Source organism: Schistocerca serialis, chromosome 5 (assembly GCF_023864345.2).
Source record: "Schistocerca serialis cubense isolate TAMUIC-IGC-003099 chromosome 5, iqSchSeri2.2, whole genome shotgun sequence".
NCBI lineage: Eukaryota > Metazoa > Arthropoda > Insecta > Orthoptera > Acrididae > Schistocerca > Schistocerca serialis.
The window spans coordinates 54,264,299-54,286,343 of NC_064642.1; the positions used below are offsets into that span (position 1 = coordinate 54,264,299).

General features: G+C 44.4%; 1 protein-coding gene and 1 pseudogene across 4 annotated transcripts in view; both read right to left on the bottom strand.

The window, feature by feature from the left end:
* The window catches only part of LOC126480948 (ras-specific guanine nucleotide-releasing factor RalGPS2), a 365,602-nt gene that overhangs the window by 191,305 nt on the left and 152,252 nt on the right, over window positions 1-22,045 (bottom strand). The gene's annotated exons all lie outside the window — the stretch shown is intronic.
* On the bottom strand, window positions 16,016-16,133 carry LOC126482695 (5S ribosomal RNA; annotated as a pseudogene).

Sequence of the window (22,045 nt, forward strand, 5' to 3'; positions counted from 1 at the left end):
CGACAGCGCTTAAATTCGGTGATCTCACGGGAACCGGTGTATCCACTGCGGCAAGGCCGTTGCCTACGTTAAGAATGAAGAGAGTAGCAATTAAGTTTTACTGAAGATAGGGCAGTTGTAAATCCACAGATCCTCGATTTGACGAAACCACAGTTGCGAATTCAGGCAATGCCAAACTTACATTTTAATCTGCATTGTTTTGAGCAGGATTTGACTATAATTTTTAATCACTTTCAAGTATTGTGGCTATTTCTTTCCGTGATTTCCTTCAAGACGACGGAAAGGCAATAGTCTGTTTGTTATACAATTATTACACATTCCATGTTCCGTCGAGGAGTGTAATGATACACCATAAAGTGTACCATTTATGCCATTGTAGCAGTGAGGTACGTATCAGGTTCGGAGAGAAACGTAAAACGGGAGGTGCGGGCAAACAGGAAGCCATAGCTACGGGTGAACCACGTGTTGGCTCCTCGTCACTCGATACCGCAAGAGCGAACACAGGCCGAAGAGGAAGAGAATAACATGCTCCCCAGCAGCGTCGAAAGGGAGAACACCGGAACACTGTTCCCACCCACCCACCACCATTCCTTTCTTAAGGCTGCTGAGCGCTCCTTCATCCTAAGAGTACAGCCTCTACTCAGTTGAGTTATCATTCCCGTCCCAGTTTAAATTATGTAATATTTTATGTCAACTCCGAGTCAGAGTAAACGCACAGGATAACAGGCAGACGGAATATTTTAGCAACTTCATTACATGGTAAATATTTTCATAGTCATTGTACATTGCCGGACGATTTCCTGAAGCTGTATTTCCGCCTACACTGAACAACAATACGTTGTCATATCACTACTTCGAAGAAGAAATTTTAAGTTTTTAAACCAACCTTAGAAGCAATCCAAAGATTTCCTTGTGTAATACGACAAACGTCCAGGAAGTGCTTACATAGTCGCCAAGCCGTTTTAAGCGGGTTTCTCCAAGAAAGATTACACGTCCTTATCTGGTGGCAATGTGTTGGTGGTAGTTTCGGGCGATACGCAACCAGTCAGTTGTGTCTAAAGTTGATTCGCGTACATCGAGTATTCTTTCATCGATGGTAAAGTGATTACGTCGCATAGCGATTCGCTATGCACAAACTTGCGTAAGATCGACTAGTATCTGACTGAAGACGACGACGACGACGATAATGATAAGATGTCGTAGTCAACAGGAACAGCGAACATGCGCGCGCCGCATACCGTGTGTAGCACGTCGACGGCTTTAGCAGACATCTTTTATCCAGAGAATGAAGGAGAGCGACAGTTGGTCATAAAATTTTGACGAGAAGTCAATCTTTTTACGAGGTACGTGGGCTGTAGTTTATGCGCCAATTGCAATTTTTACGGGATAACATGTACTAGCCTCCTCGCAATCTTCCTCGCTGTTACTGTCTCCTGGTTTCTCCCGCCGATTGCTGCTCGTTTCGTAGCGGACTTAAACACGTTCGTTGACTACATCTTCAGAGCAGGTACCTGCAATTCCACAATAAGACAACGCTTTCAATTCAACATCAGGAAAAATTCGAGGAGCCGCGGTCATACGTTTACTTTACGCACATAGCAGGTGGTCAGGTACTACAATGGTCCACACTTCTTTCACAGATCTTGTATCTATATGTTCAGAAACCATCAGGACCGAAACTTCCCACGAAAATTAGTCACAAATTTTTTTTTACATGTCTGCCGTACTATTAAACTAATGCAATAACAAACCAATAACATGAGAGTTTAATAAAAAGAGAACAAAAACCTTGTATTGGTCGAACTTTGTTTATCAAATCGTTTTGTCTCAATGCAGAGCCAAAAATCCTACAGTGAAAATTTAACAGTTTATCGAAATTGTTGCCTGAACAAGGTTTTAATTCGTTCGGGTACGTAACAAACTTCTGCGTCCGTCCCATCTTGTATTAATAACAAATCGGCTTACGAAGTTACAGCCTCATCATCAGTACAACGGCATCAAAATATACAAGGTTAATCACCTAAAACTTCTACCGCAAATATCGTGGAGATGGAAAGTGCTATTGACGTGCGGTTTTCACAAAATGGGTTGGCAGTCAAGGGCTTGTATTCTTAGCCAATCAGCAGATTGTAATAATACTTAGTGTATTTTGTGCAACAAACACTTTTTAAATGGAACAATGCCTATTGATATTAACTAATTAAAAGTAGGGTAAATTAGAATTTCAGATGCGTCTGTTGTGCCGATATTTGTACAATACCTGTAGTAGCACACACTCAAGAACTACGTAAGTGCATACACTAGTTAGGTGGATTCTGAACAGTAACGAGAGAACTGACCATCACCAATTGTGTTCAAAATTAGAACCGGCAGCGGCAATACACGATTCCAGTCTGGTACGGAACGACTGCTGCAAACGTGCTAGCATTTCAGCGGAGATGTCCGAGCAGGCTACGGTATCTCTACAGCCATCTAGTGTATGTCCTTGTAGACATCGTTTTCCAGCTTTCCCTACAGGAAATAGTCTACTGGCATCCAATCCGGGCAACGGGCAGGCCAAGGTACACGTCGTCCGCGTCCAGTCGAAATATTTAGAAACAATTCGTGACGACATGCTGTAGTACTTCGTGCACTATGGGCTGGACAGCCATTACGCTGGGTACCACAGGTTCCTCCTAGTCTGCAGAGGAACGTCTTCTAGCATCCGTGGGAGACGGCCTGTTAGGAGACTGCGATGTTTGTGCGCTTTTATTCTTCCGTCTATTAAAAACGGGCCTATAAGCTGACGGCGCACTATCCCACACCACACGTTTACACTACATGGAGGCTGATGTTCCACCTGGCAAATCCAACGGGACTGTTAACAGACCTATAGTGCATGCTTAGGCGGTTTAGATGGCCATGATTGGTAAATGTGGCTTCATCACTCAACAAGATACATGATACATCTGGAATATCCTGTTTTAATGTACAGAAGTTAACACGATTCTCATTATCTTCTCGATGGAGCTCTTAATGGAGAGAGATGTGACAGAGGTGGAGAATGCATAGGGTACTTGCCCGACTCTTGCCACTTCCTCGTGTGCTTGCGCGGAGCTAACGTGCGGATCAAATGCCAAAGTAGTAAGAACATTAATTTCCTCCTCTTCTGCCGTCACGTATTTGCTTCTGTTACGTTGTGTATACGTTACACTACCACTTTCACGTTACTGGTTGAAGAGGTTGATAAACAACTGCCGTAATTGTTGAGTCGATTAGGATATCTAGTCGCTTACACCGAACAAGAGCGAACTGCGTTCTTCATACACTGGATACACCATGAGCATGTCTGATTTTTCTGCACTGGTAAACCCCGTAGTCCACCCACGACCTACTGACCAGAGTCGTAACGCATTCAAGGAACACACAAGCACACTGTAAGCAAACATAACATTGTACCTAGTAACTACGCAGGTTGAATGGTACAAACGAGTGTCGGCGTGAAAACCTTTCAAAATACGATATCTTGTAAAAGTTTCTCGCTAGAATCACGCAACAAACACTACTTACATTCTAATTTACCGTACTTTTAGTTTGTTAATGTCAGTAGGCGTTGTTCCGTTTAAAAAGTGTCTGCTTGCACAAAAAATACACTATCGAAGTATTACGACAATCTATTGACTGGCTAACAATGCGAGCCACACCCGACCAATCAGTTCTGTGAAAACCGCACATCAATGGCACTTCCCATTTCCGCAATATTTGCAGTGTGAGTTTTAGAGGAATCACCCTGTGCACTCCGAAAGTCACTGTACAGTACATAGTGGAGGATACTTCACAAACCGATATTCGACTTCTCGTCCTATCTCATTCGCGAATAAAGTGAAGGTAGAACGACCGCCTTTGTGCTTCCGTCCGCGCTCTGACCTGTCTGTATCTTATTCTCACGATCCCTAGGCGAGTCGAGTACGATGGTGGCTGCACAACGGTCGCACAGTCTTCTCCGAGTAAAGGTTCTCTAATTTTACCAAACAAGGTGTCGCGGTAACTACGTCGACTTTCTCCCTAGAATTCCCATATAAGTTCCCCAAGAACTTCCCTTACACTTTCGTTACGATCCCAGCAACTAGTCACTGAATTCGTTCGATTTCTGTTGGCGTGCCTACATGGTAAGGACTCCGAACACTGCACCAGTAAGATAAAAAGTTCTCGGTTAACTTGGCACCTCAAATTCGGATAAAATCCCAGACCTTCGACGACTGCTTGCCTCGTCGACGTCAGAGGCTGCGTCTGACTGTTGTGAAACAAGTGATGGTCTCACTCTTATGCTCAGAGGACGGCATCTAACTGTCTAGGTTGCGTAGTGAAGATGGTGCACGTTGAGTGACGCCCTATACGTCCATGGATTACGATTACGATTGCGCTCGCTGTTAAGAGTCGTTTTCAGTGCCACCACATTCATCAGTCCCAATATTTCGATGCGAGAGCCAGAATTCTCGTACGTTCGAACGCAATATTTTGTATATTTAGCAGGTTGTTCTCGCCCACCGCTGATTTTTCAGAATTGCTGTGTTTAAGGCTACGTTCATGATCAAAAACAGCGATCGGTATTAGCCCGTACAGCCCCACATGATAGCTGTCACACTCGCTAGGAGTATTATAAATTCCTGGACTCGAAGGCCGAGATTAACAGGTTGCAGAATTTTTTTTTTTTTAATTTTTGGGCGCAAGAACAACTGAGGTCATAAGCGCCCATGCCATAACCTTAGAACACCAATTAGTAAACGAAGTTAAAGGCGACTATATGTATCGACGGAAGGACAGAGCTATAAACAACGACTTCCCCATGGAGAAAGATCTACAAAATTCCTTAAAGAACTGGCGATTTACTGATCTCTAAGAGAGTAAATCTTTTACGTAGTCTCACCATACTGAAAAATGTACTGAATAAATGTTAATAACTGCAAAACTAATGAACGACTTCACGACTGCAAGAAAAAAATCTTAGATATCATAAAATCTCTATCCGTCTCAAAGGAAGAAAGGACTAGCAACCCGCTAAAGAAATTTCATTAGGGCACCGTAAGGTGCAGAAGAAGCAGTTAGCACTCTGTAATGCCAAAAATTAAGCACCTCTTCTATTAAATAAAGTACAATTAGTAGGACAGTATTAAACTTATATGTACTCAGGGGCATTCGCAGCTACAGTAAACAACTACAGTGGTGGCTAAGAAAAAACCATCGCATGGCGAATGATTTCAAGACAGTAGTGCATATACTATCAAGTGGTTCAGCGTGAAATATCACGATAAAAACTCAAGCCGATCGAAGGGCCCTCACTCCCAGGTTCAATAAACAGGGCTGATCAAAAAGAAAGAACATATTTCAAACATTTACTGCTTCCAAACTACAAAAGATAGAAACACAATTCCAACGGTCGTGGAAAGAGAAAAGTTCAAATTTTTATCTATTCAATGTGAACACCATATGTCATACGACAAATATCAAAATGGTGGCTTATTTCCTGCCACACACGAAGCAGCTGGTCTCTCGTTATCGAATTCAAAGCTTTAACAATGCTATGTCCCAGACTTTCAAGAGTGTCAGGCGATTTCTCTAAGCACGTCCGACGTTGGCTGAATTACACCATTCCAGAACGTTGGTTTGGATGAGAAAGAGCAGAAGATGAACTTCATCGCCGTTGGTCTCCCAGGTCTCCCACCTTATGACTTCTGTCAGTGGAGTAATACAAAGCACCGCGTTTTCAACCCCCCGTCCCCCATGCCTCACACTCTTGAAAGTCTGTGGCATCGCATTGTTGAAGCTGTGAATCCGATAACGAGAGACCATATGGTCCGTGTGTGGCAGGAAATAAGCCACCGTTCTGATATTTGTCGTGGAACGCATGGTGCTCTAATTGAATGCCCAAAAAATTTGAACTTTTCTCTTTCCAGGAACGTTGGAATTATGCTTCCTATTTTGTAGTTTGGCAGCAGTAAATGTTTTAAATTTGCTTATTTTTGAATAGTTATTGACTAACACTCAAATAACTTGTGTTTATATCTTCGTAACTTACGAAGTTGAAGAAAGGCAGCCATGCTGGTTAATGTCCTCCTGGTAGCTAAACACCATCTCGTTGATATATTTCTTGACAAGAAGTTATTTGGGGTGGTCAACGTAAATGGGGACACACTCTTTGGTAAACACGAATAAATATAATAGTGTTTCTCTATACCGCCATTTTTACAAACAGAGTGAAATCTATATCTCATGACTGAAACACACAACACTGGTGTAATATTCTACAGTATTTATTATTTGGTGCACGAAATGGTTTGAGTGAAGATGACTTCGAAATGGAATTAAAAGCAATCAAACAAACAGCATCAAACAATGCCTATCCTCCTACCTTAGTGGATTCCATAAGGCACAAAAAGCGGAAACAACAGGTGTGTACTCTTTTCTCTACCATGTCGTCGACCCACCACCAAAAGAATGCAATAAATGGCGCAAAATTCCGTACTTAGGAAAAGTCTCACTGGATGTAGTCAGAAAGCTTAAATGCAGGAACGTAAAAATATCATTTTATGTGCCCAGTGGTACTGACAGCTCTGGAAAAGAGTGGAATATATAAAATTACTTGTAACTGTGGCAAATTTAATATACACTCCTGGAAATTGAAATAAGAACACCGTGAATTCATTGTCCCAGGAAGGGGAAACTTTATTGACACATTCCTGGGGTCAGATACATCACATGATCACACTGACAGAACCACAGGCACATAGACACAGGCAACAGAGCATGCACAATGTCGGCACTAGTACAGTGTATATCTACCTTTCGCAGCAATGCAGACTGCTATTCTCCCATGGAGACGATCGTAGAGATGCTGGATTTAGTCCTGTGGAACGGCTTGCCATGCCATTTCCACCTGGCGCCTCAGTTGGACCAGCGTTCGTGCTCGACGTGCAGACCGCGTGAGACGACGCTTCATCCAGTCCCAAACATGCTCAATGGGGGACAGATCCGGAGATCTTGCTGGCCAGAGTAGTTGACTTACACCTTCTAGAGCACGTTGGGTGGCACGGGATACATGCAGACGTGCATTGTCCTGTTGGAACAGCAAGTTCCCTTGCCGGTCTAGGAATGGTAGAACGATGGGTTCGATGACGGTTTGGATGTACCGTGCACTATTCAGTGTCCCCTCGACGATCACCAGTGGTGTACTGCCAGTGTAGGAGATCGCTCCCCACACCATGATGCCGGGTGTTGGCCCTGTGTGCCTCGGTCGTATGCAGTCCTGATTGTGCCGCTCACCTGCACGGCGCCAAACACGCATACGACCATCATTGGCACCAAGGCAGAAGCGACTCTCATCGCTGAAGACGAGACGTCTCCATTCGTCCCTCCATTCACGCCTGTCGCGACACCACTGGAGGCGGGCTGCACGATGTTGGGGCGTGAGCGGAAGACGGCCTAACGGTGTGCGGGACCGTAGCCCAGCTTCATGGAGACGGTTGCGAATGGTCCTCGCCGATACCCCAGGAGCAACAGTGTCCCTAATTTGCTGGGAAGTGGCGGTGCGGTCCCCTACGGCACTGCGTAGAATCCTACGGTCTTGGCGTGCATCCGTGCGTCGCTGCGGTCCGGTCCCAGGTCGACGGGCACGTGCACCTTCCGCCGACCACTGGCGACAACATCGATGTACTGTGGAGACCTCACGCCCCACGTGTTGAGCAATTCGGCGGTACGTCCACCCGGCCTCCCGCATGCCCACTATACGCCCTCGCTCAAAGTCCGTCAACTGCACATACGGTTCACGTCCACGCTGTCGCGGCATGCTACCAGTGTTAAAGACTGCGATGGAGCTCCGTATGCCACGGCAAACTAGCTGACACTGACGGCGGCGGTGCACAAATGCTGCGCAGCTAGCGCCATTCGACGGCCAACACCGCGGTTCCTGGTGTGTCCGCTGTGCCGTGCGTGTGATCATTGCTTGTACAGCCCTCTCGCAGTGTCCGGAGCAAGTATGGTGGGTCTGACACACCGGTGTCAATGTGTTCTTTTTTCCATTTCCAGGAGTGTAGGTGAGTCTCGCAGGGCAGTATGTACCCGCTTGAAAGAACACCACAGAAGTTGGAAGAGTAAAGGAGATTCTACTTTTGCAGGCCACTTGCTTAAAGAAGGCGACAGTTACGTGGTGAAACATGAATTATTACACAACAGCCACAAAGAAAGGAAGCTGAACTATCTTGAAATAATGTAAATTAATAGACAACGTCCATCAACCCAAACTTAGTACCGAATGACGAGACACAGTTACCTTACTCGCCGGCCGAAGTGGCCGTGCGGTTAAAGGCGCTGCAGTCTGGAACCGCGAGGCCGCTACGGTCACAGGTTCGAATCCTGCCTCGGGCATGGATGTTTGTGATGTCCTTAGGTTAGTTAGGTTTAACTGGTTCTAAGTTCTAGGGGACTAATGACTTCAGCAGTTGAGTCCCATAGTGCTCAGAGCCATTTTATCTTACTCGCCCCTTCCAGTTGTAGATACTACTCATAATCCCTTCCAGGTCACGCTGAAAATCACCCCTCTTAGTCACATGCCCCAGTTCCTTTATTTCACTTATTGTAATTTCTCTTATTGTGTTAAAATTTTTACCTTGTGTAATCACTGATGTTTCACTCACCTGCTTAATATCACAATTGTACCTTATCTGTTGGTAATTTGGGATCTATTAAAGACAAGATTATTTCGCTTAGCCAAGTGTTTGGAATGTGTCACCAAAGTTCATTGTTCAGGTATGTTGTTCTACGTACAACTGTTGTAATTTGACTGTAGTTCATTAGTAAATGTGTCACATATTTTATTTTAGTTAAATAATCTTACATTGCATTTACAATGAAATAATCCCACTTGTTTTATTCCTAATGATAACTTTAACATTTTTCACCTCTGGAAATTGAGATACTCAGTACATGCACTAGTTTAAGATCTTTGATCCAACAAAATTTCAGTGCATCACAAACGTTTCTTTGCACCTGATGATGGCTTTAATAGCCGAAATTCGGTTCGTGTAACAAATAATAAATGTTGTAGAATATTACCCAAGTGTTGTGAAAAATCGACGGAACAGTCAATAAGTGTAAATCTACATTTTCTCTATCTTTCACAAATAAATAAATAAAATATCAGTGTTCACTTATCGAAGTTTCGTTGCATCTTCCGTGGAAGTGTAACAGACAGTTATAGTTGTACCCGTATGCTATGTAGTTTAGAGCCATCACACGAAGTTCTGATTGGAGCAACACATAGATGTTCTATACACGCTTCAATCATTTATCTCTTTCTGACTGCTCTGAATAAATACGTCATTTATAATAATGAACCTATCTACTGATTTGAAGCTACTTTAGTACTTATTTCTGTCCCCTGAAAAATTCCCATCTTTGCAGATAGTTACTGTAATTATTTACTACAGTTGATATTTATTTTCGGGTGTTGATGGATTTGTTGCATTTTTTTGCTCTAGGGCGCAAAAACAACTGGGGTCATTTGCGCCCAAGTCAAAACTATATAGAACATGAAGACACAGAGGAGACAAAAAACGACTATACGTCAATGTAGGCCGCGCGGTTTCAGGCGTTATGTCACGGACTGCGCGGCCCCTCCCGCCGGAGGTTCGAGTCCTCCCTCGGGCATGGGTGAATGTGTTGTTATAAACATAAGTTAGTTTCACTATAGTTCAATTCTTTTATCTTGGTGGCTCGCGCATGCCCGCCCAGACTCGGGAGATTGCTGCATTGCCAGTTGCACACGACGCACGCGCCAATGGGAGCAGCGCCATAGTATAGCATAGTTCGCAAGCTTACGTGTAGGGGGGAGCGCGCAGTTCATGAAGTAAAGCCACCACGGCCGCATTAACCCTTTCGCTACTACAAAGACGTGCTCCCTGCATTCCGCGCTGTGGGCGATTTTGTCACTGCACTGCTCGCCTGTGCAGACACATTGTGTTCCGACTGCTTTGACACTCTTTATCATTCGATTCCACAAAAACTATTTGGCTCAAAAATTAGATTTTTTACCTATCTTCTTGACTGATACCTTCCCCCCATAAATGACTTAATTTTGTTTCGATGTTCAACGCAGTTATTATGCAGCATTAAATATAGTAAACCTTTGCACGAAATTTTGAAGAGTTTGCAGAGATAAAAGTCCATAGAGTATACTTTCCGTATGGTCGATTTTAGTTGCCACAATGTTGAGAATGAAATGTGGACAAGATACCTATATATTTCATTTAATTTAAGTACCACATAAGTGTCGTATGTAATATTGAGAAATATTCCACCTTTCGCGACTGTAACAAAAGTTTTACTTACACTGGGCACGTTTGGCTTTATTTTAAAGCACTTCAATCAATCAAAAGGAAGTAGACAAAATACATTAAACAAAACTGTGGACTTACAAAAACATTAGGACTTGAACTGTCAGTGAAGTGCTCAATATAATTTTGTGTGTAGCACACACAAACAGCATTTATTTGCTAAAACACTGATGAGCCAACACAAACGTTGAATATTGTGCTACCGCAGCACAAAATTACGAAAGGTTACTTGGCAATGGAGAACACAAAATACAGTCCTCTTATGATGCTTCAAAAGAGAGAAACGCGTCTGGTCTAAATAAGTCGCTTATTACAATTGCAGAAGAGGGATATATTTCAATACCATTGGTAAAACTGCGACTGTGAAACAAAAACAAGAAATAGAACTTGAATACCATTGTGTATGTGCCATACCTTCCACCGATGGAAGTGCTTTAAAATAAAGCCAAACGCGCCGTGTGTATATAAAACTTTTATTACAGTCGCGAAAGATGGAATATTTCTCAATATTACATACGACACCTATGTGGTTCTTAAATTAAATGAGATATTGTTATACAGTAAATATTATATGAAATTTAGGTATCTTGTCCACATTTCATTCTCAACATTGTGGCAACTAAAATCGACCATACGGAAAGTATACGCTATGGACTTTTACCTCTGCAAACTCTTCAAAATTTCGTGGTTTACTACATTTAATGCTGCACATCAAAACAAAATTAAGTCATTTATGGGGGGAAGGTATCAGGCAAGAAGACGTGTAAAAATAAAATTTTTTGGCCAAATAGTTTTTGTGAAATCGAATGATAAGTGTGTCAAAGCAGTGGGAACACCATGTGTCTGCACAGGCGAGAAGTGCAGTGATGACAAAATCGCGCACAGCGCGGAATGCGGGGAGCACGTGTCTGCAGCAGCGAAAAAGTTAATGAAGAGGCAAAGCACTAGAAATTTCATTCAAACGAATAAAATTCGTGAAGTAAGGCACTCCAATATTGTTTTTAAATAAAGAAAATATTAAGCACTGCTCAAGGTTTGAACTCATATCCTTTCACTTGGCAGCCCAACACCTTAACCATTCCGCTACCGCAGCTCATTGAACAATGTAGCTCTATAAGAACTCTAACACCTGACGCAACTACTTATAAACACTGTTGGTATGACTATGAATTACTCACGCTTCGTAGAAGTACAATAGGAAATAAACAATTACCGCTGTTCTTTATTGCGAAAAAGCAGTTCGTGAGATTGAAACAAACATCTTTCCTTGCTATCGCCTGAATTAGGAGTCTTATTGCTTGTTTGGTTTAATTAATTAATAGAATATGAAGCAATTGGTATAAAGAATGCTTTTTCCAAACTTTCTGTAAAAGAAAGTCTGCTATCAAGACATTGCTTTTGTTCTATTACTTTATTTATGACTGAACGTTTCTAAAACTGAACACACTCGTCCGTGCTCTGCACTGCTGTCGAGATCTGGCAACGTCGTTCTCTGTTCATTGGCTGACTGTGTTTTGTGACGTCAGATGCGCAGAACGAACCTAAACTCGGCCGCCAAGATATATGACGCGCACTTTAGTGTGTAAGTCTAGGGACCGATGACCTAAGCAGTTTGGTCCCTTAGGAATTCACACACACGTCAGTCCCAATTGACATAAGAGAAGACAGCTAAAAACAGGGACGCGGAGAGAGGGCTACAAAAGATACCATACAGAAACGGAGGTTCAAAACTAAACATTAAATGGCCTTCGCCGTATTTCTTTGACGGGTAAAAAGCAAAACGTGGTCGACAGCCCGACTGTCATTTGCTAAAACGGCAGATAACTCAGACTGCGAACACAAGCGGGAACATAACCGGTTAAAAAATGGGCATTCCGTCAGGAAGTGGTGGGCAGTTAAAACTTGGGCGTAATGTGTACAAAGTGGAGGAGGGGCGTCACTTATCAAATGACGATGGCTAAAAAGGCAGTGCCCAATACGTAACCTTGTTAAAATGACCTCCTCCTGGCGGAAGGGCCAAGAGGAGATAGTCCAAGACGCTGGGACAGGCTTAATAAGCCGGAGCTTATTCCCGAGAAGGGAGGACCATTGGCGATGCCAAGGGACACCACCTCCTGACAGGCGCTAACAATTAGATAAGCGGAGGGGATACAGGAACTAGCGGGCTGATGTACGAGGACCTCAGCCTTGGCAGCAGCGTCAGCAGCCTCGTTTCCTGGCAGAGCGACATGACCAGGAACCCATAACAACATCACACTGTCTCCACCAAGAGTGAGCAGTTGACAGTTTTCCTGGACCAGCTGCACTAAAGGATGGGCGGTGTACTGCGCACATAGACTTTGAAGGGCACTGAATGAGTCTGAGCAGAGGACACAATTGAAAAGACTGTGTCGCCGGATGTACTCCGTGGCCTGATACACGGCGAAGAGCTCGGCTGTAAATACTGAGCAGTGCGTCGGAAGCCGATATCGAAAGACACGGCCGCCAATGACGAAAGCACACCCGACACCACGGCCAGTCCGAGAGCCATCAGTGTACACAAAGCTACTATCGGGAAGTTCCATGCGAAGGTGGTGAAACTTAAGGCGATAGACCGAAGCTGGAGTAGAGTCTTTAGGAAGCGAATGAAGGCCAAGGTTAACATGGGCCGCTTCACGAAGCCAAGGTGGTGAAGGGTTCACATACACCGTGAAAGTTGCAGGTAGTGTGAAGTTAAGCAGCCGCAGCAAGTGCCGAAAGCGGACTCCAGGAGGTAACAGAAGATGACGCGTCCCATACTGGCGATCAAAGGAATCATCGAAGAAGGAGGCATAGGATGGGTGGCCACGCATGGCAGACCAACGGCATGCATACCTGCTGAGGACAAAGTCACGGCGGTAGGACAGTGGTAGTTCAGCAGCCTCAGCATACAGACTCTCAAGCGGGTTAGTGAAAAAGGCGTCAGTGGCCAAACGGATGCCACGATGATGGATAGTGTTGAGACGGCGTAAGAGGGACGGACGTGCAGACGCAGAAACAAAGCACCCATAGTCGAGTTTCTAACGGACACGGGACCGGTACAAACGCAGGAGGGTGGTTCGATCAGCACCCCAGAAAGTACCATTGAGGACACGAAGGACATTGAGGAATCGCGTCCAGCGGGTTGCCAGATAAAACACACGAAAGGACCAAGAGTGTTTCCTATGGAGCATGAGCCCCAGGAACTTCGTAATTTCAACGAACAGAAGGGCAACAGGCCCAAGATGTTAAGATGGTGGGAGAAAACATTTGCGCCGCCAGAAATTCATACGGATGGTTTTGTCAGTAGAAAAACGAAAGCCATTGCCGATGCTCCAGGAGTACAGACGATCAAGACATCGCTGGAGACGCCGCTCAGTGACACAGGTCCGTGGAGAACTGCAATAAACGGTAAAATCATCAACAAAAAGGGAGCCGGGGATGCCCAGTGGGAGACAGACCATTATAGGGTTAATGGCGATAGCAAAGTGGACGACGCTCACGACGGAAACCTGAGCCACACCGCTTAAGTCTGGAATCGCGCGACCGCTACGGTCGCAAGTTAGAATCCTGCCTCGGGCATGGATGTGTGTGTTGTCGTTAAGTTACTTAGGTTTAACTAGTTATAGGTTCTAGGGGACTGATGACCTCAGTTGTTAACTCCCATAGTGCTCAGAGCCATTTGAACCATTTGATAAAGGTGTCCGACAAGACAGAACCGACAAGCACCTTGAAAACTCGGTCCTTTAAAAATTCCTGAAGGAAACAGGGCAGGCAGCCACGGAAGCCCCACGTGTGAAGAGTACGGAGGAGACCAGCTCCCCAGCAGGTGTCGTAGGCCTTCTCCAAATCGAAAAACGGTTACAGTCTGGGATTTCCGCATAAAACCATTCATGACATGGGTGGACAAAGTAACGAGATGGTCAACTGCAGAACGCCGCGCTCGGAATCCACACTGTGAGTTCGTTAGTACATTGCGAAACTCATGCCACCTTACCAGGTATGGGTATGACGGTGGCTTCATCCCAAAATCCGGGATATTGTTGCATGTTTTCGCAGAGCTTAATCAAGATACTAACTTTAGTTTATGTCGCGACTGACAGTATTTTCGCATTTTGAGTGTTTACTGTGATTTTCGCGTATTAATGTGCAGTCATATGAGCTTCGATTGAACGAGTTTCTGTATTCAATGTTCTGCTCGCGTTATATACACGAGTTATTGTTTACTTTTTTTATTTGAATCAAATTGATGTATGACCGTCAGTCATACACATGAGATGGTTGGTTGGTTGGTTGGTGGTTTCGGGGAAGAAGGCCAGACAGCGAGGTCATCGGTCTCATCGGATTAGGGAAGGACGGGGAAGGAAGTCGGCCGTGCCCTTTGAAAGGAACCATCCCGGCATTTGCCTGGAGCGATTTAGGGAAATCACGGAAAACCTAAATTAGGATGGCCGGACGCGGGATTGAACCGTCGTCCTCCCGAATGCGCACACATGAGAAAATTACTCAATAAGTAGATATTTGGTTTAAACTGTGATCCTCCGGTTTCAACATAATCAGTCCTGAGTAATTCATCCAGTCATTTCACTTACACATTATTTGATAACTCGTCTATCTACTCAAAAAAAGTTTCACCATAAATTCTGTTTTAAATGTATTTGCTTTAAAGTGAAGGTGCACTACCGACTCTTATGATATCATAACGAGTCAAGCCCACACCGACAGCGGCAAATAAAACAACAGGTGAGATCATAACGCAGTACTGAACATGCTACACACGTGCGACGATACACTGCTGCAAATATCATGTACGACGATCGCTGTCTTTGAGGAAAATATTTCCGTCACAAGTGTACAACTTAACGACCACTGCCATTGCGCTACCATTTATTAACGGCTAGTTGCTTGTTATCTGAATGCAGCACCATGCTGCACACCCCACCAATTACTTTTCCTGTTGCACTTAACTACTTGCTGTAATTTCTGTACTGTCTCACCCCTTTTGAACACAGCATGCTGTTAATGTGAATGACAGAAGGTACCTTCTGTGTATCACATGTGAAGACACATTGTAATACAACATTAATAGCCGCTTAAACAGAAAGCGTGTCATCACAATATAGTTGCGGTACATATTAACTAAATCAACGCATTTCTAACACTGAAAGAAGCAGGATCGACGAAACCACCAGTCAATTAGTCGAACACATGCACAGGCACAGGCACAATTTCGAAAGGAAAATTCTTAGAAGTTTCTGAACCCTTCACAATTAATACAGGTGTTCGGCAGGTCGATGGGCTCTCATCGATTTTTTCAATCTGCTCTCAGGCAAGGTCATGAGAGTGGGATAAAGAACTAAACGGGGAAAATATCGAAATACTCCATCTACGACAAGGAAGAGGAAGTTTTGTGGTGAAATGCCTCGCATTTACTGACGCTAAACTCCTCCCGGACAGGCCATGAAGGCCCAACGATACCGACCGGCCGGCGTGTCATCCTCAGCCCATAGGCGTCACTGGATGCCGATATGGAGGGGCATGTGGTCAGCACACCGCTCTCCCAGCCGTATGTCAGTTTCCGAGAGCGGAGCCGCTACTTCTCAATCGAGTAGCTCCTCAGTTTGCCTCACATGGGCTGAGTGCACCCCGCTTGCCAACAGCGCCCGGCAGACCGGATGGTCACCCATCCAAATGGTAGCCCAGCCCATCAGCGCTTAACTTCGGTGATCTGACGGGAACCGGTGTTACCACTGCGGCAAGGCCGTTAGCATTTACTGGCGCTACTGCAGTAATTTTGAAGGAGAAAACAGATGCAAAGATAATAACAGGGACGCTTCACGAAATTGAACAGCTAAATCCGGATTATAAATATCGTACGAGGAAAAGGAATCGCTCAACACAAACAGAAAAGGGAAAAATATATACAAAAACAGCACGGAAACATCAAAAAAGGTGATATGTTTAAGTATTTTGGAGAATGGATACAAGCAAATGGATTAAACAACACCCCAAGTAAAGAAAGATGGATTAGCATACAAACTCATCCAAAATCGATATAATATCAGCGTCGCTCCAGACACAAATTAAACTGTACGCAACAGTAACTAAACCGGAAGCTCTATGCAGATATGAATGCCTAACACTGAATAAAAGAAGTCGACAAGAAGAAATGGAAAAGAAAGAAAGGAAAATACGCAGTAAAATTTTAAAAACAGAAAGGAAAGAGATAAGTGGACGAAGAAGAGAACTAAAGACCTATAAAAAAAAAAAAAAAAATCACAGATACAAAAAGGAAGAGGAGATTGACAGAACAGATAACAGGCTAACGAAGAAAAATTTTAATTTCATTTCCAAATTAAAAACACCACGGGATGGCTCGACGAGACGAGAAAGAATTTGATAAACTTAACATCGCAGAATACGCCATGCAGGACAGAGAAAATTTCAAGTTGCTGATTAACACTGCAAAATTTCCTATCCAACAACAAGAACCGCAACCAAGGAGGTGCTCTCAAATGAACAGAGGCAGGCCATCAGCCAACGCATGAAGAAGTTCTGGAAAGATAAGACGAAAAATAGAGTATCTTAGTCTTAGGTTCTAAGCGGTCGATAATTGGCCAAATTCTGTAATTAAAAAAAAAAAAAAATTCCAACGTTATGCAACGCCTGTCCTCATCTAATCTATCAAGTGATTGTAAAATTTACTATACGACATGCCTTTATAGCAACAGTTTTTTCTTCCATGAGAGGCATCTGTCACCAACGTTTTCTAGAAATCTTTAGAAACAAATAGACTGTCTAGAGCCTTAACTATTGGCGATGTCAAACATGTCACGCATCGATTGTTTCGCCTTAACTAAGACGCGCGGTAAGTTTGTTGTTGTTCTTAATGTGTAAATTGTGCGGTTTTTTTTTATTTCGTGAGTTATTGTATTAATTTCTCACGGTATTAGAAAAGCACTAGAAAATGACCGACAGGACGAAATCTATAGTGCAACAAATCATGATACCTAGATGGCTGCCTGGCAAAATTTTTGTCTTTTCATAAGTACAATTAGATTGTGGCGCCGTTTAAAGAGAAAATAGTGTAACTATTGTGATTATTTTCCAACGAGTGTAAACTACAGAGACAAAAATTTCAAATTCCTGCTAACAAGTCTAATCGTATTAATATTTTATCCGTATTACTTATTTAAATTTGACGGCAGCTACTTTCTCTCTGTCTAATTGATAGCAAGTGTACACGAAGCTATATCGCTCTAAATTCAGAATTCTGTTTCAGTGCTTAAATAATAGGAACGATACAGTGCATCCCCAAGATTTTTTGGTCACGTTTAATCTAGAAAATACTGTAACATTTAATACAGTAAGTTCATTGAGCAGTCTGTGACAATTTTTCAGTTACAGTAATCCTTTTAAAACTGACACAGTGTACTATCAATTTTTTTTGGCATTTTCAATGAATTAACGGTTCCAACAAATAAATTCGTAATTGGTCTATCATAATTCAATCTATTAATACTTAACGTTATTGGTAATAAGCAGATAACAGCAGTCGATTTATACATCGGACGCGCTGTCAACGCCAAGTAGGGTTCGTGCGCAATGAGACCACTGTTTCAAAAGCTTCTTGTTGTTGTGGTCTTCAGTCCAAAGACTGATTTGATGCAGCTCTCCATGCTACTATATACCGTGAAAGCCTCTTCATCTCCGAGTAACTACACTCCTGGAAACTGAAATAAGAACACCGTGAATTCATCGTCCCAGGAAGGGGAAACTTTATTGACACATTCCTGGGGTCAGATACATCACATGATCACACTGACAGAACCACAGGCACATAGACACAGGCAACAGAGCATGCACAATGTCGGCACTAGTACAGTGTATATCCACCTTTCGCAGCAATGCAGGCTGCTATTCTCCCATGGAGACGATCGTAGAGATGCTGGATGTAGTCCTGTGGAACGGCTTGCCATGCCATTTCCACCTGGCGCCTCAGTTGGACCAGCGTTCGTGCTGGACGTGCAGACCGCGTGAGACGACGCTTCATCCAGTCCCAAACATGCTCAATGGGGGACAGATCCAGAGATCTTGCTGGCCAGGGTAGTTGACTTACACCTTCTAGAGCACGTTGGGTGGCACGGGATACATGCGGACGTGCATTGTCGTGTTGGAACAGCAAGTTCCCTTGCCGGTCTAGGAATGGTAGAACGATGGGTTCGATGACAGTTTGGATGTACCGTGCACTATTCAGTGTCCCCTCGACGATCACCAGTGGTGTACGGCCAGTGTAGGAGATCGCTCCCCACACCATGATGCCGGGTGTTGGCCCTGTGTGCCTCGGTCGTATGCAGTCCTGATTGTGCCGCTCACCTGCACGGCGCCAAACACGCATACGACCATCATTGGCACCAAGGCAGAAGCGACTCTCATCGCTGAAGACGACACGTCTCCATTCGTCCCTCCATTCACGCCTGTCGCGACACCACTGGAGGCGGGCTGCACGATGTCGGGGCGTGAGCGGAAGACGGCCTAACGGTGTGCGGGACCGTAGCCCAGCTTCATGGAGACGGTTGCGAATGGTCCTCGCCGATACCCCAGGAGCAACAGTGTCCGTAATTTGCTGGGAAGTGGCGGTGCGGTCCCCTACGGCACTGCGTAGAATCCTACGGTCTTGGCGTGCATCCGTGCGTCGCTGCGGTCCGGTCCCAGGTCGACGGGCACGTGCACCTTCCGCCGACCACTGGCGACAACATCGATGTACTGTGGAGACCTCACGCCCCACGTGTTGAGCAATTCGGCGGTACGTCCACCCGGCCTCCCGCATGCCCACTATACGCCCTCGCTCAAAGTCCGTCAACTGCACATACGGTTCACGTCCACGCTGTCGCGGCATGCTACCAGTGTTAAAGACTGTGATGGAGCTCCGTATGCCACGGCAAACTGGCTGACACTGACGGCGGCGGTGCACAAATGCTGCGCAGCTAGCGCCATTCGACGGCCAACACCGCGGTTCCTGGTGTGTCCGCTGTGCCGTGCGTGTGATCATTGCTTGTACAGCCCTCTCGCAGTGTCCGGAGCAAGTATGGTGGGTCTGACACACCGGTGTCAATGTGTTCTTTTTTCCATTTCCAGGAGTGTATTTCAACCTACATCTTTCTGAATCTGCTTAGGGTATTGATCTCTTGGTCTCCCTCTACGATTTTTACCCTCCACGCTGCCCCCGTAGTACTAAATTGGCGATCCCTTGATGCCTCAGAACTTGTCCTACCAACCCATCCCTTCTTTTAATCAAGTTGTGCCACAAATTCCTTTTTTCCCAATTCTATTCAGTACCACCTCATTAGTTACGTGATCTATCCATCTAATCTTTAGTATTCTTCTGTGGCACCACATTTCAAAAGCTTCTATTCTCTTCTTGTCTAAACTGTTTATTGTCCATGTTTCAAATCCATACATGGCTACACTACATACAATTACTTTCATAAAAGACTTCCTAACTCTTCCTATCTCTTCTAAGATACGTCGTAGGGTCAGTATTGCCTCATGTGTTCCAAAATTTCTACGGAATCCAAAGTGATCTTCCCCGAGGTCGGCTTCTGTCAGTTTTTCAATTCGTCTGTAAAGAATTCGTGTTAGTAATTTACAGCCGTGATTTATTAAAGTAATAGATTGGTAATTTTCACACCTGTCGGCACCTGATTTTTTTGGAATTGGAATTATTATATTCTTCTTGAAGTCTGATGATATTTCGAATGTCTCATACATACGAGGGCAGTTCAATTAGTAATGCAACACATTTTTTTTTTCGGCCAATTTTGGTTGACAAAACCGGAAATTTCTTGTGGAATATTTTCAAACATTCCCGCTTCGTCTCGTATAGTTTCATTGACTTCCGACAAGTGGCAGCGCTGTACGGAGCTGTTAAAATGGCGTCTGTAACGGATGTGCGTTGCAAACAACGGGCAGTGATCGAGTTTCTTTTGGCGGAAAACCAGGGCATCTCAGATATTCATAGGCGCTTGCAGAATGTCTACGGTGATCTGGCAGTGGACAAAAGCACGGTGAGTCGTTGGGCAAAGCGTGTGTCATCATCGCTGCAAGGTCAAGCAAGACTGACTGATCTCCCGCGTGCGGGCCGGCCGTGCACAGCTGTGACTCCTGCAATGGCGGAGCGTGCGAACACACTCGTTCGAGATGATCGACGGATCACCATCAAACAACTCAGTGCTCAACTCGACATCTCTGTTGGTAGTGCTGTCACAATTGTTCACCAGTTGGGATATTCAAAGGTTTGTTCCCGCTGGGTCCCTCGTTGTCTAACCGAACACCATAAAGAGCAAAGGAGAACCATCTGTGCAGAATTGCTTGCTCGTCATGTGGCTGAGGGTGACAATTTCTTGTCAAAGATTGTTACAGGCGATGAAACATGGGTTCATCACTTCGAACCTGAAACAAAACGGCAATCAATGGAGTGGCGCCACACCCACTCCCCTACCAAGAAAAAGTTTAAAGCCATACCCTCAGCCGGTAAAGTCATGGTTACAGTCTTCTGGGACGCTGAAGGGGTTATTCTGTTCGATGTCCTTCCCAATGGTCAAACGATCAACTCTGAAGTGTATTGTGCTACTCTTCAGAAATTGAAGAAACGACTTCAGCGTGTTCGTAGGCACAAAAATCTGAACGAACTTCTTCTTCATGACAACGCAAGACAAGTCTTCGCACCCGAGAGGAGCTCACAAAACTTCAGTGGACTGTTCTTCCCCATGCACCCTACAGCCCCGATCTCGCACCGTCGGATTTCCATATGTTTGGCCCAATGAAGGACGCAATCACTTGGGAGGCACTACGCAGATGATGAAGTTATTGATGCAGTACGACGTTGGCTCCGACATCGACCAGTGGAATGTTACCGTGCAGGCATACAGGCCCTCATTTCAAGGTGGCGTAAGGCCGTAGCATTGAATGGAGATTACGTTGAAAAATAGTGTTGTGTAGCTAAAAGATTGGGGAATAACCTGGTGTATTTCAATGCTGAATAAAACAACCCCTGTTTCAGAAAAAAAATGTGTTGCATTACTTTTTGAACTGCCCTCGTATTTCCCACCAGATGGAAGAGTTATGTCATGGCTGGCTCTCCCACGGCTATCAGTAGTTCTAACGGAATGTTGTCTGCTCCCGGGGCCTTGTTTCTACTTTGGCCTTTCAGTGATCTGTCAAATTCTTCACACAGTACCGGATCTCCCATCTCGTCTTCATCTATGTCCTCTTCAACTTCCATAATATTGTCCTCAAGTACCCCTCCCTTGTATAGACCCTCTATATACTCCTTCCACCTTTTGACTTTCCGTTCTTTGCTTAGAATTGGTTTACCAACTGAGCTCTTGATATTCATACAGATGGTTCTCTTTTCTCCGAAGGTCTTCTTAATTTTTCAGTAGGCGGCATCTATCTTGCCCCTAGTGATGTATGCTTGTACATCCTTACATCTGTCCTCTAGCCATTCCTGCTTAGCCATTTTTCACTTCCTGTCGATCTCATTTTTGAGACGTTTGTATTCCTTTTCGCCTGCTTCATTTATTGCATTTTTCATATTTTCTCCTTTCATCGATTAAATTCAATATCTCTTGTGTTACTCAAGGATTTCTACTAGCACTCGTCTTTCTACCTACTTGATC